Consider the following 17,930-nt stretch of genomic DNA (forward strand, 5'->3'; position numbering starts at 1 on the left):
CAGAATTACCTGGAAAAACTCAGCAGGTCTGGCAGCATCGGTGGAGAAGAAAAGAGTCGACCCTTCAAGGGTCATGTGGACTCGAAACGTCGACTCTTTTCTTCTCCGCCGATGCTGCCAGACCTGCTGAGTTTTTCCAGGTAATTCTGTTTTTGTTTTGGATTTCCAGCATCCGCAGTAGTTTTTTGTTTTTATAACCAAACAGGAGGAGCTAGGGGAAAAAAAATCATTCCCTGCTCCCTCAGCACATTTTTTTCCCCTCTTTGTGTATATTACCCCCTCAGGGTACACATTACTCTCTGAGTGCACACTATCCGAGTACACAGCACTCGCCCTGCGCACAGTATTCCCTCTGCACACATTCCTTTTTCGTACATTATTCCTCCTGAGTGTACACAACTCCCTATGTTGACCTTATTCCCCATGTTACCGAAACGCTGTCATTATAAAGGAAATAGACACTTCAAGCCCCTGAAAAAAGCAGGACAGGAACTTTTCTGGGTCCCAAAAGTAACTGTCAGGGAACAGTGCAAAGAAATGTACACTAGGTTGCTTCCTGCTAGATCCCAGTGCTCTGTCTCGGGTCCCCAGCTTGTGTGGGACATAATCTCATCCACACTACGTGACCCCTCACCCTCTTACCACGCCGCCTAGTCAAACATCGCTCCGCCAATCTCCTAAAGATATTTTTGAAACAAAAATGTTAAAAAAGGGGGCGGGGGAGGATGGAAACTCAAGATTTGTTGATACTTCTGTGACTTTTCTCCCAGTTTGCAGTGTCCTGGACATAAAACCTTTAATTCTTGGAGACTCCTGGCATCTCCTAGAGGATTACTAACCCTAACTCTAACAGTGAGGTGGTGGGACTGGACCGATGGAGTCACCGAAAATCGGTGATATTCGATAGGCGAGGCCAGTTTTGAGGAGCAGGGAATTCAGAGCAGATTATCAGCCTTGCATTCAAGAAACAGATGCCGTTCCCTTATACCAGCAAGCGAGACAGACAGCAGTCAAACTGAAAAAGGAATTGGATGATTTGAACCAATCATTCGCTACATCCTGCTGCCAAAAGCTTGTTTGTGCTCGGTGACAGACAGGAAGGTTCATATTCGCTGCAGTTCAGCATTGCAGAAGATAGTCAGCTGGAGCCTCAAGCATAACAGCCATCTGCATCCAGCCTGCTATAGGGGGAGAAAACATATGGTGAGAGTTTGCATGCATTGAATTAATTAGAGCGCTTGATTCAGCCGGGAGAAGTTTCTGGTAACGGAAAGGTATTTGCATTTCTGAATTAAATTAGCAAGGGATTGAGCTGTGAGCGGGCTCAGTGAGGTAGGATCTTGGAGGTTCGGTCTGTCTGGAATGAGACAAGCCTGGTGCCTGGGTGCAAAGGGCTGCACAAAGAGGCTTCGCTCTGCTCGGGGTCCCATTGTCTCAGCCAGTCCTCTTTCTCTTTCTTTCATTCCAAGGCGGACATGTCTGCTGCACTCTGCCGCTTGCATATAGTTCCCCAAGACCGGATTTTTCCTTTTTGGTTTTCATAATCAGGTCCAGTTTCACACATGGGAGATGGATTTATGTTTTGGTGTTGGTTGCACTCGGTGTTAACGATGTTTAAGGAGGCTCCTTTCATTCAGCCTATGCAAGTGATGCCCAAGGCGGACCTCACGCTTGAACCCACCCGCTACAGAGCTGCAATTGTGATCCTCGGTAAAAAAGGGCAGCTCAGGGCATTGCATCGCTGTCCGTGCCCACTGATTCCGACCTCCTGCACTCATGGCCTTAGACATGGAGTTGTAGTAATGTGCACAGATAGGGTGACCGACTAAGTGTCAGCTTACACTGATACAAGTACAGCTAGAGGAGTGTGTCAGCTTACACTTGTGCAAATGTGTGTTGGGACAACGTGCAAAAAAACCCCTATAACAACGCAACAATAAAATCATTAAAAATGAAATCTGTATGATATCGCCAATGGCAATGGAGTCGGCCTGTAACAGTGATACTGAGAATCCCGGGTACATTCCCTCCCGTGGGATTTGACTGATCTTAGCCAGAGCAGCAGAGGGAATGCTGCAATTAACCTCAGCATCTCTAACCTAGAGAGGGGGGAAATCAACCTAGCCTCTCGACGGAAAAAGGATGTTGGCTGTGGACAGAACTGGGCTCGGGTGATGGTCCTCGTGGCTAAATAGCCGGTCAGCACTGAGTGTCTGGACTGATATGTGGTGAGGACCTTGAGTGAGGTACAACATCCCAGGAATTGCACCCCTGTAAGAAATCAACGCCTCCAGCCGAGAATAGAAGATAAATAATGTAATAGTTTCCCTCCCTGCTGCAGGTCTCCCTGTCAGTTTCGGATTGCCAATGGATCATTGTTTATACTACAACCATAAATCAGCATTTCCTCTGCATCCAATCAGGCTGCACCTTAGAACTACACGCATCATCTACTCTGATGCTTGGTTCCCTCGCAGCCAACCAGAACCTTTTAAAAACCATTTCTGAATTCCATTGATGGGCAGTAAGTCCTGCCTGAGATCAGCATACGGGAAGGCATTGACCACCATCATACACTGCCTATCAGTCTGCTGACACTACCCAGCAAGTGTAGTCTCTGGGTAAAGTGACCCTCCCAGCGTGTGTCTGCGAGCCATCCTCCTCTAGACAGTTCCGCTACCTGGTTTCTTCCAGCACTTGCTACTGTAACCTGAGCTTGGCAGTCAGGAGGCTTACATTCTGCTTAACTCCACCGGTAGGCTTAAAAGAAGGGCTTTTGCATACAAGCTGCCTGATGTATTGTTTTTGCCATCTGTCCCCACGAGCTTGTGAAGAGGGGAGTGTGTGTGTAATTTATATGGCTGTGTTGGGTGTAGATGTGTGGATTGTGAGTATATAGGTGTGAATGTGCACAGTTTGTTTACACATATGTGCAATGCCTGTATGCAAACTTAATTTTTGTATACATTGTGCTGATACACGTGCTGTACATATGCATGTACATGTGTTTGTATATGTATGTGTTCATTTATGTAATATATGTGATCCTTGAATGCAACGTGTATCTGTGCTTACGTGGGCGTACCTCCATGTATGAGAGCATGTGTCTGCGCATATCCAGTATGTGTGTGCATGTGGCTGTGTGTGTATGTGGCTGTGTGTGTATATGTGAGCAGTGTGTATGGGTAAGTGTGTCTTGTAAAAACACTATCTCAGTTCATATACCATGAGTGTGGAAGAGACTGGACTGGCTGTAGTTTTTAGTGCAAGGGCAGCTTAGAGCCCTGTTCCAGGGCTGTTTGAACTGTAGTCCAGAGACATCTCAGTTACTGATGTAGCTGCCTGACCCCAGCTCAGCCGCCACCTCCAGCATCATAGCTGATGTCAGTGAGGGAGTTTTAAACCCAACAAACTTGGACTGAATGGGCGGAATTTTAAGTTGGCAGGGTTTTAGGTTCCCGTTGAAGTCAATGGACTTTTGAACGGCTGGCCACATTTTACCAGCCTGCCCCCCGCCGCAACAGGACCGTAAAATTCCACCCAATGTCTCAGATCTCCAGCCCAGGAAATCTATTTTCAATCCATTCCCAGAAACACATTGGGTTCGCTCAACAACAATTCCTGTCATGATCCCAGCATCACTCTGGCCAGAGCTTTCAAACATCTACTTTAAAGAAAAGGGTGTGATGATTATAAACACTGGCGACTGCTGTAGTAGAAGGTAGCGTGATGTATCTCCATCAACAGATTAATATCTCTTTCAAAATGGTGTGTCTGTTGAAGTGTGCAAAACTCTTGCTAAGAATCTCTTTGTTAAATGGTGTAGAAAGTGTGTTTCACTGATTGGTAACTACAGTTTGCACATTAGCGAGGGAGCAGTTGTCAGTATTGGTTAAATTGGAGATTATGGAGAGGGGATTGTGGTATATCAGAGATTCACCTGTGGAAGTGAGTGGCACATTAGCAACTGCATGGTGAAGGGGTCTATGATTTGTCAGGGACATTGGCACCCCAATCTTGTGCTCGCATTTACTATAAAGCCACATGTCATGTGGGAGAGGCAACAGTCTGTGCTGTGCTGACTGATCCAGAAATGAGGGTAATAAAGTGGAGATTTGCCTCTATCTTGTGCTTCAGACAGGCTGTTGAATGCATTAGATGTGACACTATTAAAGAAGTAACAAAACTTCAGCATTGCAGCTAATCTGTGCCTGTAGCCCAGCCAGTTGGGCTCTACCTTTTCTGTGGTGACCTCTTTAGTCACTGATGGGTTCAGGATCAGCTCACAATTCAGATCCCTGAGAAATTTTCCCTGTCACTCACTGTGTGCTCTGGAGAGGGGCACCAGCCAGAATCCTTGCTCCTGATCTCTATCCAGGGTTTGTGTAGGAGGGTGCTAAGAGGTACTGATCTGAGGCAGTTATGTTGTCAGGATAGCCTGCTCTCACTCGCTACCCATGCACTGTCCTGACCCCTGCGTATGTGGTCACTTGGGGAAGATGAGAAACCCCGGTCCCAGCTAACATAGGAGAGGATATAAGCAGTGGTTGTATTAAAGAAGCCATTAGCCAAAACTGTATAAACCTGTTCTTGCAGCAAAAGGAGTTTCCTGCATGCTCACAGAGTTTAAATAACAAACAGGCTGTGAAACACAAGCAAGCAATTTTGTAGGAGAGAGGAGAAGATACCCCCACCCCAAGTCCCCAGTACAAGGGCATATTATGTGGCAAATTCGGGGATAATTGCTCATTTAAGCCCTGTTTTTAGGAGCTACATATCAAGAACCAGGCAGTGACTAAAAAATGTCACCAAAAATATTGCTTAGCTCCATTGACTGGGGCCCTGCTAACAGACATTCCTTGTTTTTGTATAGTTAGGGGCCACAGTTGAATTTTGGAGACGTGGCAGCCATTATTTATTGCCGTCTGTATGCTAACCTCCCCTGGCTGCATGGCTTTAGGGAAGCAATATTTATCAGCTTGACCTTAGTGGAATTTGCTACCACATGGAGCAATTAAGAATAGAATAATGATTTAAGGGGAAGCTAGATAAACATACTAGCTAGAAAGGAATAGAAGGATATGTTAATGGAGGGTTAGAGCTAGATGTAATATGGAGGGAAGAGGCTCATGTGGAGCATAAACACAAGCATAGACAGTTGGGGTGAATTGCCTGTCTCCGTCCTGTTAGTTCTAAAGTCTTGCCAGCCTTTTCCCCTGGTTGTTGATACAGTATCCCTCTCTGGTGATGTAATACCGCATGCACTGAGTTTGTGAATGTTCATATATTTTAAATGGATGGAAAGTTGTAGGCTACGAGTGATATTTCGTAATGGGTTATCTTGGTGGCTGAGGTTCCAGGCAGAAGCGCATAGTCAGATAATTTACCCTGGCCTGGAAGTTCAGCTGTCTGTGAGACCATAGATATCGCATTCACAACCAAGTTGTATCCTGGACATCATCTGTGTGTCAACTGTGGCTCAGTGGCGGTATGGGGGTACTATTGTCTCTGAGTCAGAAGGTCATGGATTCAGGCCCCATTCTGGGGATGTGTGCACATAATCTAGGCTGACACTCGGTACGGTACTGAGGGAGTGCTGTAATGTCTTTCAGATGAGTTGTTAAACCAAGGTACCGTCTTCCCTCTGAGATGAACATAAAAGATCCCATGGCACTATCCTGGTGTCCTGGCCAATATTTATCCCTCAACCAACATCACTCAAACCAAATTATCTGGTTGTTATCACAAAATTCAGCATGAAGTATGGGTAAAGAACTTGATTTAGTGCATCTTGTTGTTGTGGCAGTCACTACCTGTAGTTTGGTCTGATGGGCGTAGACTGGTGGTTTCTTGTTTGGGGGCTGGCTGCCTGGTTCTTGCAGATTATTCTCTGAAGAGAGTACCGATTTCCATTGAAATAGCAACAATGCTGTCTCAATTGGTATTGAAAATAGATAATGGGTTTTCCCAGAACAAGGCCCTTTCATCTCTAAGATGAGCCTTTTCCTGCTGCTAGTTGTAAGGTTCTTTTGTGGAATCATAAAGAAAGGTTAGTACAGACGATTGAGGCCATTCAGCCCACCTAGCTCATCCTTCCACTTGCACTTCCCTCATCATTATATCTAACTACCCTTGAATTATTTCTGAGTTTTTCCCCTTACTTCATTGCAAGTATTGGTCACCCTGTGTGTGGTAAACTACAATCCTATGCAGGAGCAGAGTAATGGTATTAATTTTGCATTATTACATTGCTATTTGAGGGACCTTTCTATGCACAGATTAGCTACTGTGTTTCATACATTACTATATGGACTACACTTCATTGGCTGTAAAGCACTTTAGGACATCCTGAATTGTGAAAGGTGCTCTATAAATTCAAGGTAAAAGCAAAATACTGCGGATGCTGGAAATCTGAAATAACAACAGGAAATGCTGGAAAAACTCAGCAGGTCAGGCAGCATCTTTGGAGAGAGAAACAGAGTCAATGTTTCAAGTCTGTATGACTTCTCTTCAGCTCTGAAGAGACGTCAGATGGACTCGAAACATTGACTCTGTTTCTCTATCCACAGCTGCTGCCAAACCTGCTGAGTGTTTCCAGCAGTTTCTGTTTTTATTTCTATAGATGTAAGTGTTTATTTCAGGGTTTTGTGTGCACACTGCAAAGGTGGCTGGTTCAGGAGCTGGAGTTATGACCAAATTTCTGTAGCTTGAAAGTCTTGGTGTCCAATTGTGGATCTCACCCTGGCCAGAACTTGGTAACTCAGCACAAATTGGGATTTGAACCTGGAACCAGCTGGTGTTGTGAGATGCCCAACTGCTTGAGTAATTTGACCCACTGTGTCCCTTCAAAAAGCTCTGTCATGGTTGGTATTGTACAAGGGACTAGTGAGTTCATACTGGCCTCTAAAAAACAGAATGAAACAATGATGACTTGGTAAAATGATCTGTTGTTTGTGCCATGTGGGTGAATTTTTTTTTGTGTTCAATTTTCTTATCTTTGAAACACCTGTGCTTTTCTGTGGTAGACTGTTAGCAGTGAAGCTCAGTCTGGCCCAACTGATTTCATTGGCCTTTTACACTGCTTTCCACATCTCCTCAGAATCACAGAATGGTGACAATACAATACAATGGTTTCGGCTACTGTCTCTCACTGGCTCACTGAAGGAGCACTTCACTGAGTGCCACTCTCCCGCCTTCTCCCTGTACACCTGCACATTCTGCCATTTCAGATGATAATCCAACTCCCTCTTGAATGCCTCATTTGAACCTGCCTCCACCACACTCTCTGGCAGTGCATTCCAGATCCTAACCACTTGCTGTGTGAAATTTTTTTTCCTCATGTTGCCATTGTTTCTTTTGCCAATTACCTTAAATCTGTGCCCTCTGGTTCTCGATCCTTCCACCAATGGAAACAGTTTTTCCCTATCAACTCCGTCCAGACCCCTCATGATTTTGAATACCTCCATCAAATCTCCTCTCGATCTTCTCTTCTCCAAGGAAAACTGTCCCAACTTCTTCAATCTATCCACAAAACTGAAGCTCCTCATCCCTGGAACCATTCATGTGAATCTTTTCTTCACCCACTCTAATCCCTTCACATCTTTCCTAAAGTATGTCACCCAGAACTGGACGCAATACTCCAGTTGAGGCTAAACCAGTGTTCGACACAAATGTAAAATAACTTCTTTGCTTTTGTACTCATTGCCCCTATTAATAAAGCCTGGGATACTGTGTGCATTATTAACTGGTGTCTCAACTGTCTTGCCACTTTCAATGACTTATGCACATATACCCCCAGGTTCCCCTACTCCGGCACTCCTGGTAGAGTTATACCCTTTATTTTATGTTGTCTCTCCTCTCTACACTCTCCTCCTCATAGTTCACAATCCTTCCACATTTTATATCGTCCACGAAGTTTGAAATTGTGCCCTTCACACAAAGGAAATTACAATATAAACAAAAACAGTGAGTCAGCTCAGTTTAAGCAAGGAAGGAGGAACTTAGAGCAGTGATGTCCAAGCCTTTTGGCCCTGTGGTTTGCTCAAGTGTTTACCATGGGGCCTTGGAGCCAAATATAAAGTTTAAACTCATGCTATCATTAATTTGCAGACAGCTATCTGATTTAAACCTGATGCATCTGCTCGTGGAGTGGAGTGCAGAGGGCAGGGAACTAATAGTGGTCTGGAGTCTGAGGAACAGAGTTCTGGCTGGGATGCATGGCCAGTGAGGGTAACCCAGTAGGATGTAGTGAGACCATAGAGGGATTTGAAAATCAGTGGCATATCCTTGAGACAGGGTCCAGGGGCAATGGACAATGGTGGGTGTGATTGTGTGGAAGGGAAGACAGACAAAGAGACCAGGATTGGCTGAAGTTTGTGGAGGGCGAGGGGATTTGAGAAACAGATTTTCAAAGTAACAAAGCCAACAAAGAGAATGAAGTTTGGGGATGAATGGGCAATGTCACAGAGGTGAGGGAATGAAGTTAGTGTTGCAAAGGATTTGAATTCAGTAACCAAAGGAATAGAAGAGTGTGATAATCTTCTAGGAATGTCCAAAACTGGGGGACATAAGTATAAGACAGCCATTAAGTATTGCTGAAAAAGGAGACATGTCTAAGCTTCTCGTCATGCACTTATCAGGACACTCGCAAGGATACCAATATAAGTGGGAAACAACAATTCATTCCGATGTGAAGAGAATGCTGATTGGTTGGCAAGTGGAGTTGTCATGGAGAATGCACCACTGCTGATGGTGGCTGACTGTTAACTGCCAAGCATTGTTTGAAACTTGAACCAGGCAGCTTGACCCTGACTGGTCAAGGCATTGCCCTAAGGAATGAGTCAGCGAATAGCTGCCACTTATTTAGTTTAGCTGAAACAGGCGCAGTGTGGGTACATGTTCACTCTGTCTGCAAATACCAGGGCCCTGTATATTAATATATGTAGCTTCCAGTACACACCAATGCATCACACTGCGAGCCCAGCTGACAGTATGCCCCAGCCGCTGTTTGCAACGGGCAGGGTACAGACCATACCCAACCAGCCCGTGTTTGCAAAACTCAAAACACAGTGTCAAACATTAGATGTGATTCCGCGGTTGGACAACATTTGCTAAATAATCCTCAATATGCTAAGAATTACACTGACAGCCAATTATAGATTCTCAATCGGGCTCGTAGTATGGTAATGGAGGTCAGTCACCATCAATGGTGTGTTCTCCATGGTAACGCCGCTTGCCAACCAATCAGCACTCTCTTCACATCAGTATAAATTGTTGTTTCCCCCTTTATATTTGTATTCTTGCGAGTGTCCTGATGAGTGCAAGATGAAAAGCTTAGACATGTCTCGTTTTTCAGCAAAACATTAAAGAATTCACAAGAAATTTATTTACCCAGAACATGATTAGTTTATGGAATTTTCTGGCACACAGAGTAGTTAAGTTGAATAGCATGGATGCATTTACGAAACTATAAGTACATGAGGGAGAAAGGAATAGAAGGATGTACAGATAGAGTTAGATGAAGTAAGATGGGAAGAGACTTGTGCAGGTGTAAACACTGACATAGACCATTTGGGCCAAATCACCTATTTCTGTGCTGCAAATTCTATGTACTTTTAAAAATAGAGAGATGATTTACAATTGAACCCAAAGGGTTAATTCTGTATCAAGCTGGGATGAATGTTTTTGCACAGTGCTGCAGCTTTCATGGACCCTGGGCTAGCATTCAGATAAGGCTGGAGCCATGAACCATTAACGTCAGTGGACCGTGGAAGTCTATGCACTAAAGATATGCCATTAGTTGTCTGTGGAGACGTATCCTGAATTTTAGACTCCTGTAACTTTAACTCTTAACAGTACTGTAGCTAAGTTTACCCATCAGGGTTTTTGTCAATCTGTGGATTGAGCTGGTGAATTTATTCTTTAGTAGCAAACTTCTCACTTCTTGACTAGCTTGAGCTGCCCAAACCCAAGTGGGCGAAAATCCAATACAGATGAGTCTAGTACACAGGCAGCAAGAATGGCGTGAATGATATTGAACCATTGTAAAAGAATAATTAATAAAGCAAACACACTGCTGAGGTACATCACCAGATCAGTCGGGTACAAATGCTGAAGCTGTATAGGGCTCTAGTGCCTTCAGTGTAACATTCAGATCTTGTTACCAAGACATAAGGCAAACATCCAGTGGAAATGTTCAAGAGACCAGCCTCATGTATCATGAAGACTGAGGAATATGAGAAAAGGTTCAGAAACATTGGGCTCTTCACCCTTGAGAAGCAGTAAATGAGAGGGAGCCTTATAAAACACAAGAAATAGGAGCAGGAGTAGACCAAATGGCTTATCGAGCCTGCTCTGCCATTCAATATGATCATGGCTGGACTTGGGCTTCCCACCCGCTCCCTATATCATTTAACTCTGAGAGACCAAAAATCTGTCTCAGCTTTAAATATATTCAATGATGAAGCATCCACAAGGAGGCGAGGTACAGAATTCCAAAGATTCACAACCCTTTGAGTGAAGTAATTTCTCCTCATCTCTGTCCTAAATGATTATCCCATTATCCTGAGACTGTGTCCCTGTGTTTTAGATTCCCCAACCAATGGAAACAATTTCTCAGTGTTTACTCTATCTAGCCCCTTCAGAATCTTGCAGGTTTCAATGAGATCGCCTCTCACTCTTCTAAGCTCCACAGAACATAAGCCCAATTTACTCAGCCTGTCATCAAAGGACAACCCCCCTCATCCCAGTGACCAATTTAGCGAACCTTTGCTGTACCGCCTCTTAAATATAGAGACCAAAACTGCACACAGTACACAGGTGTGTCCTCACCAAAATCCTATACAATTGCAGCAAGACTTATTTATTCTTCTACTTCAGTCCCCTTGCAATAAAAGCCATTATCCCATTTACCTTCCTAATTGCTTGCTGCACTTACATGCTAACTTTCTGCGTTCCTTGTACAAGCACATTCAAGTCTCTTTGAACATCAACACTTACAAGTTTCAGACCTTTTAAAAAATATCCTGCGTTTCTATTCTTACAACCAAAGTGAATAATTTCACACTTCCCTACATTATACTCCAACTGTCATCTTGTTGCCCACTCATATAATTTGTCTAAATCTCTTTGCAGCCTTTCTGTGTCCACCACATAGCTTACCTTTCCACCCAGCTATGTATCAATAGTAAACTTTTTGATACATTACTCTCTGCCTCTTCATCTGAGGCATTAATGTAGATTGTAAATAGCTGAGGCCCAGCTCTGATCCTTGCAGCACTGTACTATTCACTACCTACCAACTTGAAAAAGCCTATTTATGCCCACTCTCTGCTTGCTAATCCTTATCTTGGCCATTAACCTTTTGCGTGGCACCTTATTGAATGTCTTCTGGAAATCCAGGTATACTACATCTACTGGTAAAAGTATATGGTGTAGTATATAATAGGATAATCTTGAGCACTATTTCAAAGTAAATCATGATTGCAGGATGAGAAGACAGCGGCTCAAACTAGTAAGCACTTAAACAACAACATGCATTTTTATCCAGTTCTGTTAACAGAGAGTAAAGTCCCAAAGAGCATCACAGAGGCATGGTCATAAAAATTAATGCCAAACCAAAGAAGGATATCCAAAACCGTGGCCAAAGAGATAGTTTTAAGGAAGGTTTTAAAGGAGCAGGAGTTTAGGAGTGAATTTTAGAACTTCAGGCCTAGGCAGCTAAGGGCAAGGTCCAAGATGGTGGAATGGAGGAAACCCAGAAGAAGTCTAGAGAGCATCTGCTTGAAATGTCAAGGCCTACCAGCTCTTCTAAGGAACCCCTTTAAGGCAACAGCTGATTTTTCCAGAAAACATTTTACATGGTGTAACCATAAAATTGTTTTATTCAATATTACTGCTCTCACCATGAAAACATAGGTCTGAATATTTCGGATGGTGGGGTTTCCTTTCCCGCCATCTGAAGAGTCAGTGGGGAATACATCCCTGCTGACTCCGACTGCCCCGCAGCCATTTCAAGCTTGAATGAGCGTTAGTTGGCTGCAGGAGGAACTTGTCTCTCACTCGGGAGGAAGTCTCGCCATAGAGAGCTGCTGGCCAATCTGATTGGCCAACAGCCCTCCAGTCCCTGCAGCAAAAAGAGCTGCAGTGGATAGAAGAGGAACTTCAGGACCTTAGTCTAAGTCTCAGAACTGTACGGCAAGGTAAGTATGCAGGATCCCAGGGCGGAGAGGGTAGGGAAGGCTTGAGGGGGTAGAAATTGGATGATTGGGGTGTTGAGAGAGAGGCCGGGGGGATAGGGAGGTAGATCCACCGGCCACTGGACCTCAAGGTGGGGAGGGTGGGGTTCAGAGTCAGACAGGGGCTTCTGATGGTGGTGCCCCCACCTTCCCTTCTTGCCTGAAGTCTAAGCTTGTTCATTTTCAGGCTTCCCCCACTCCCCGGCTCCCCGGCACACACCCCCCACCTCGTCAGGTAAAAGGCTGGGTGGGAAGTGGCCGTTAAGGGCCTCAATTGGGGCAAGGTCAGGCGGCCTGTCCAAGGCTTTGCCTGCCCCAGTGTAAAATCGCTGCGAGATTGGGGCGGGTGGGATCCCAGAGGGAACCCCGTTCCTTCAGTTTCATGCTCCGCCCTCCCCTCCTAAAAACCTGCCTGTGGGGGAGTGTGAAATTCAGGCCATAAAGAGAGAAAATGGGAAGCCATAAGCCAGATAACCAAACATCACTAAATTGCTAGAATCTATTATTTGGAGGTGGTGACTGGACATTTAGAAAATCATAATGCAATTAAGCGGAATCAAAATAGATTTACGAAAGGGAAATTGTGTTTGACAAATGTTGTGGCTATAACTATGAAGTCAGACAAAAGGGAACCTATGTTTGTAATGTATTTGGATTTTCTAAAAGCATTCTATAAGGTGCTGCACAAGAGGTTATTACATAAAATTAAGATTTATCATTTATTATTATAATATAATAGCATGGATTGAGGATTGATTAATACAGGACGCAGAAAGTAGGAATAAAGGGCCATTTTTGGTTTGTTGGGCTGTAACTAATGGTGTACCACAAGGATCAGTACCTGGCCCTCAGCTATTTACAACCTAAATTAAAGAATTGGATAAGGGGATGGACTGTAACGTATTCAAGTTTGCTGATGATACTTTCCCACCTAGCTTGTAAGGGAGGAGGGCACTGAGGAGCTGTGGAGGGATATAGATTGTTTGGCTGAGTGAGCAAGAACATGGCAGTTACAGTGTGGCAAAGTGTGAAATTATCTACTTTGTTAGGGAAAAAGCAGAATTTCCTTTTGAATGGCGAGAGACTGGGGAATGTTTGCATTTAGACGGACCTGAGTGACCTTGTATATGAATCACAAAGTTAACATGCAGGTACAGCGAGAAATTAGGAATGGCAAATGGTATGTTAGCTTTTGTTATAAAGGGATTGGAGCATAAGAATAAAGAAGTCCGACTACAATTATACAGGGCATTGGTGAGGCCACATGTGTGCAATTTTGGTCTCCTTACCTAAAGAAAGACATACTTGCCCTTGAGGGAATGTAACAAAGGTTCACTAGACTGGTTCCTGAATGAGAAGATTGTCTTATGAGGATAGATTAGGTAGACTAGGCCTATATTTCCTGGTGTTTAGAAGAATGAGAGGTGATTTCATTGAAAACATATAAAACTATTAAAAGGGCTTGACAAGGTAGATACTGGAAGGTTATTTTGCCTGGCTGGAGAATCTAAAACAGAAGGTCACAGTCTTAGAACGAAAGTTTGGCTATTTAGGACTGAAATGAGGATAAATTTCGTCATTTAAAGGGTTGTGAATCTTGGGAACTCTATCCCAGAGAGCTGTGGATGCTCAGTTGTTGAGTATATTCAAGACTAAAGTGTATATATCTTTGGCTACTAAGGGATATGGAGCTACTGCAGGAAGGTTGAGTTGAGTTAGAAGATCATCCATGGTGTTGTTGAATGACAGAGCAGGCTCGAGGGGACAAATTACTTTCTTCTGCCCCTACTTATTATATCTATTGAAACACCATTGTTACTAGTTCAATGGAAACTTGCACTCTCATCAGAAAATAATGTGCAAGAACTAGGCTGCCTGTCCCCAAATTTAAAACGGCCAGCCAACCCCCATCACACCAGACAATGGGTGGTTCCTACCTCAACCACAACCTGTGCTATATCCAAAACAAAAACAAAAATAAAAATACCTGGAAAAACTCAGCAGGTCTGACAGCATCTGCAGAGAGGAATACAGTTAACGTTTATATATCCAGTTCTTTACTCATACTTCTTGCTGAATTCTGCCATTATCGTTTCCTCCCCACAGAACTGTGAACACATACTGAATGCAAAGCTGCACCTAAATCATACTCATCCCAGCTTGACTGTTGCCCCATAAGGGGCATCACAGCTGAGTTTGATATTGTCCTTGTAACCTCCTCCTATGTCTGTCTGAGATCTCTACGCTCTCCAATTCTGGCCTCTTGCATACCTCATGATTGTCACTGATCCATCAGTGGTGGCTATGCCTACAACTGTCTAGGACCTGAGCTCTGAAGTCCATTCCTAAACCTCCTCAACCTCTCTCTTCTTCTCTAATGCGCTATTAAAATCTACCTCTTACCTGGCCTAAAATCTCTGTGGCTTGATATCGAATTTTGTTTGACAACACTTCTGTGAAGCACCTTGAATGTTTTACTTTGTTAAATGTACTGTATAAATTTAAGTTGTTGTCCCTAAGCACTGAATATGTGTGCATGTGCACTTTCTCTCCCTAACCCATAGGTGCTGAGGACAATTGCAGTGCTCCATTAGCACCCCAGCTGAGATCAAGTAACTTTGCACAAACAGGAAACCATCCTGGGTCTGCCTGTGTGGTCCAATGCAGTTACTCACTAATAGGTTAATCATTATGCCTCACATTGGATTGGCGGTTCATGGTACATCAAAAGTTGATAAACGACTGGCAAGATTTAGAAAAGGCATGTTCCAGGAGATAAGCAGATAAAGGACTGCATTTTAACTACATTGTGCACTGTGAGGAACCCTCCCTGGGTGTGTAGAATGTTCCAAATGTCTCACTAGAGGCGGGAATTCATTCGGGAAACGTTTAGCTCTGATAAATAACATAGTCACATGGATTTGATTTACACAGCAACAGGACGTGGAAAATTACTCCATAATTACTAGAATACAGTCAGCTGATCGCTTGCAAACTCAACAACACTGAAGCTCTAGCACCATAAATATCCATGTCAGCACCAATAGCTGCAACAGTGTACTGGCCTAGAGGATCTTCAAACCCATGTTGCATGAAATCCTGCACAAAGCACAAAGTTACATCGAGCTCCACAAACAAATACCCAACTGTCACACAAGTAAAACAACACGGGGGGGAGGGGTGGGATTTATGGGTTTCCACAATTCAAATAACAAACCCAATCTTTCTTACTCCACATAAACCCAAACCTCAACCAGCCCAATTAACGAACTCAGTCCTCGCCCACACCAAATAACAAACCTCACCCACTCCATGTAACAAGTTCAAATTTCACTGATTTCAATCAGCACTTGCAGCTCTTGCCACACCAAATAGTCACCCCAGCCTGTTGACTCCGACCAATAACCCCAGGTCCATTACTTTGAAAAGCCAGTCTGTGCCCTAGCAACCTTCACCCATGGCATTCTGTTACTCCAGCCTCAACTCTGAAGAAATGACCAAAGTCCAATTACTCAAATCACCTACCCCAGTCTGAATAATTGCAGCCAGTAACTGCAGCACCACTTATTGTGACATGTGATCCTCGCTCTTTATCTTTTCCACTACTTACTTGAGTGTTAAAATTTTCTAGAAAGTCGGTACAATAATGTTATCATTGAGCACTGACATAAACAGGCCACAAGATGAACATGATTGTTTGTGACCTTACTGGCATTTTGCCATTAATGAAAACTTTGCAGATCCTTTTCTCAGGAGATAACATGAATCAAGTAGAGTCCAAAATAAAGCAGATTAGATATGACCTAAGGAAAGTACCAATTTAATGGGCAAAATTACTTTTTCTCACTCAGTGCTTTCTTCCTTTTGGCATTTGGAGTGGAAAAAAATAAAACATGACTTCATGTGCGAATGATGATACAATGTGTTTCACTTTGATTTATCTCCACATAATCTTTTCAAAGCAACAAAAACTTGTCAACACTTTTTCATGCTGACTATTTCTGCTTATAAACCCAAAGATCTGGGTTAATGTGAAAAATCTGCCATGATTTCTACTTTTGATTGCTACCAAGCAATTCTTGTTGGGAAGGTTATTTTCGTGGCTATTGAAAGATAAGAAGATTGGACCATCTAATGATACTCTCCCAGGCCGTGAATGACACCTCCAGGACTGGTGGGGACATAAATAAAAAGGTTTTCAAAAGCACATCATGTAAAAGTGTGGCAGAAAAACTTACTAAACTCTTTGGTGGGTTATTGATTACATGAGCAATACAGCTACCACAGCAAACCACAGCGATTTGAAAACAGAAGCTGCTGCCACACTTTGTATGATGGTAAACAGGAAACTGGTTTAACTTTGATAAGTTGTAAGAAAATGACACAAAATGAAAAACACTGTTGGACAGAAAAGGAAGTAGATAAGTGGCTTGATGGAAACTTGTTGAAGTGTTTTACCTATTTAGGAATTGTTTTGCAATGCCATCACTTCTGTTACTCTTCACAATTTGTTGTTCTCTTTCAATGCTTTTTTATTACTCCTTAAGGAGACATTTTAAAGATCTTCTTGATTTAAATAAATTAATTCACTATAAATAATTGTACAGAATTCTGGGGGCGTTGCAGCCTTTCCAGCAATGTTCTTTGTTACTTTATTTATGACTTGGTGAGTTGGCACACAAGGATATATTTTACAAATTTGCACTCCCAGCACAAGTATTCTCCTGTGGGGAAGGTGCATCAGGAATTCTGAACTGGAGAGTCATTGGGCATTGATGGATTTTATGCCCAGTTTCAGCCTCCCCTTGGTTTAGGGAGAAAACAATCTGCCCGATTTCCCAGTCTGATAGCTGCCGAGTGCCCCAGTCAGAAAGGTGCTGTGCATGTAGATGTCAGGTAAGACCTGAATCAGACTCGTCTTCTACCATCCACAAACCACTGCCCGCCTTGTCTTGCCTCCAGCAGCTGCAGCTTTAGGCTGAGCATGTTCTGGTAATCAGAACAAAAAGAACTTGCACTTTAATTTGAAATAAGGCAACACAGCAGCCAATTTGGATAGAGCAAAGCTTCACAATTTTTTTTTCTTTGTTCGCGAAATGTGGGTGCGACGAGCAAAGCTAACGTTTATTGCCCATTCTTAATTTCTCTTGCAAAAGCACTGGTGAGCCCCTGCTACCTTGTCAACAGTGTTGGCTTGTCTTAGGCCATTTCAGAGGGCAGTTAAGAATCAACCACATTGCTATGAGTCTGGGGTCACATATAGACCAGACTGGGTAACGATGGCAGATTTCATTCCCTAAAGGGCATTAATGAAGCAGATGGGTTTTTACAATAATCTCGTAGTTACATGGTCACCATTACTGAGACTAGCTTTTTATTCCAGATTTGTTTAATGAACTGAATTTAAATTCACCAGCTACCCATGGTGGGATTTGAACTCCTGTCACTGGATCATTAGTCCAGGCTTCTGGATTACAAGTTCAGTGGCTTGGTCACTAAGCTACTATTCCCATATATGGCCAGAATATCTGTTTTATGATGTTAGTTGAGGGATGAATATTGGCCAGGGCACCAGGGAGAACTCATCTGTTCTTCTTTGAAATAATGCTATGGGCTCCTTTGCATCCAACTGAGAGAGCAGACAGGGTCATAGTTTAACGTCTTATCTGAAAAATAGTACTTCTGACAGTGCAT

The 17,930-nt window shown here is 43.4% G+C and overlaps 1 protein-coding gene across 3 annotated transcripts in view; it reads left to right on the forward strand.

Annotated features, from left to right (window-relative positions):
• The first annotated feature begins 1,094 nt into the window (after window positions 1-1,094).
• Window positions 1,095-17,930, forward strand: part of limd2 (LIM domain containing 2) — a 50,969-nt gene continuing 34,133 nt past the window's right edge. Inside the window, exon 1 of one of the 3 annotated variants that reach the window (XM_078529847.1) lies at window positions 1,095-1,203. The gene's annotated coding sequence lies outside the window, so the exon portion shown is untranslated. Of the gene's footprint in view, window positions 1,204-2,597; window positions 2,622-2,661; window positions 2,756-17,930 lie in introns of those variants that run through there. The other 2 variants (XM_078529848.1, XM_078529849.1) reach the window with 2 other exon arrangements.

The sequence above is a fragment of the Cetorhinus maximus genome, chromosome 25, assembly GCF_964194155.1.
Source record: "Cetorhinus maximus chromosome 25, sCetMax3.hap1.1, whole genome shotgun sequence".
Lineage (NCBI taxonomy): Eukaryota > Metazoa > Chordata > Chondrichthyes > Lamniformes > Cetorhinidae > Cetorhinus > Cetorhinus maximus.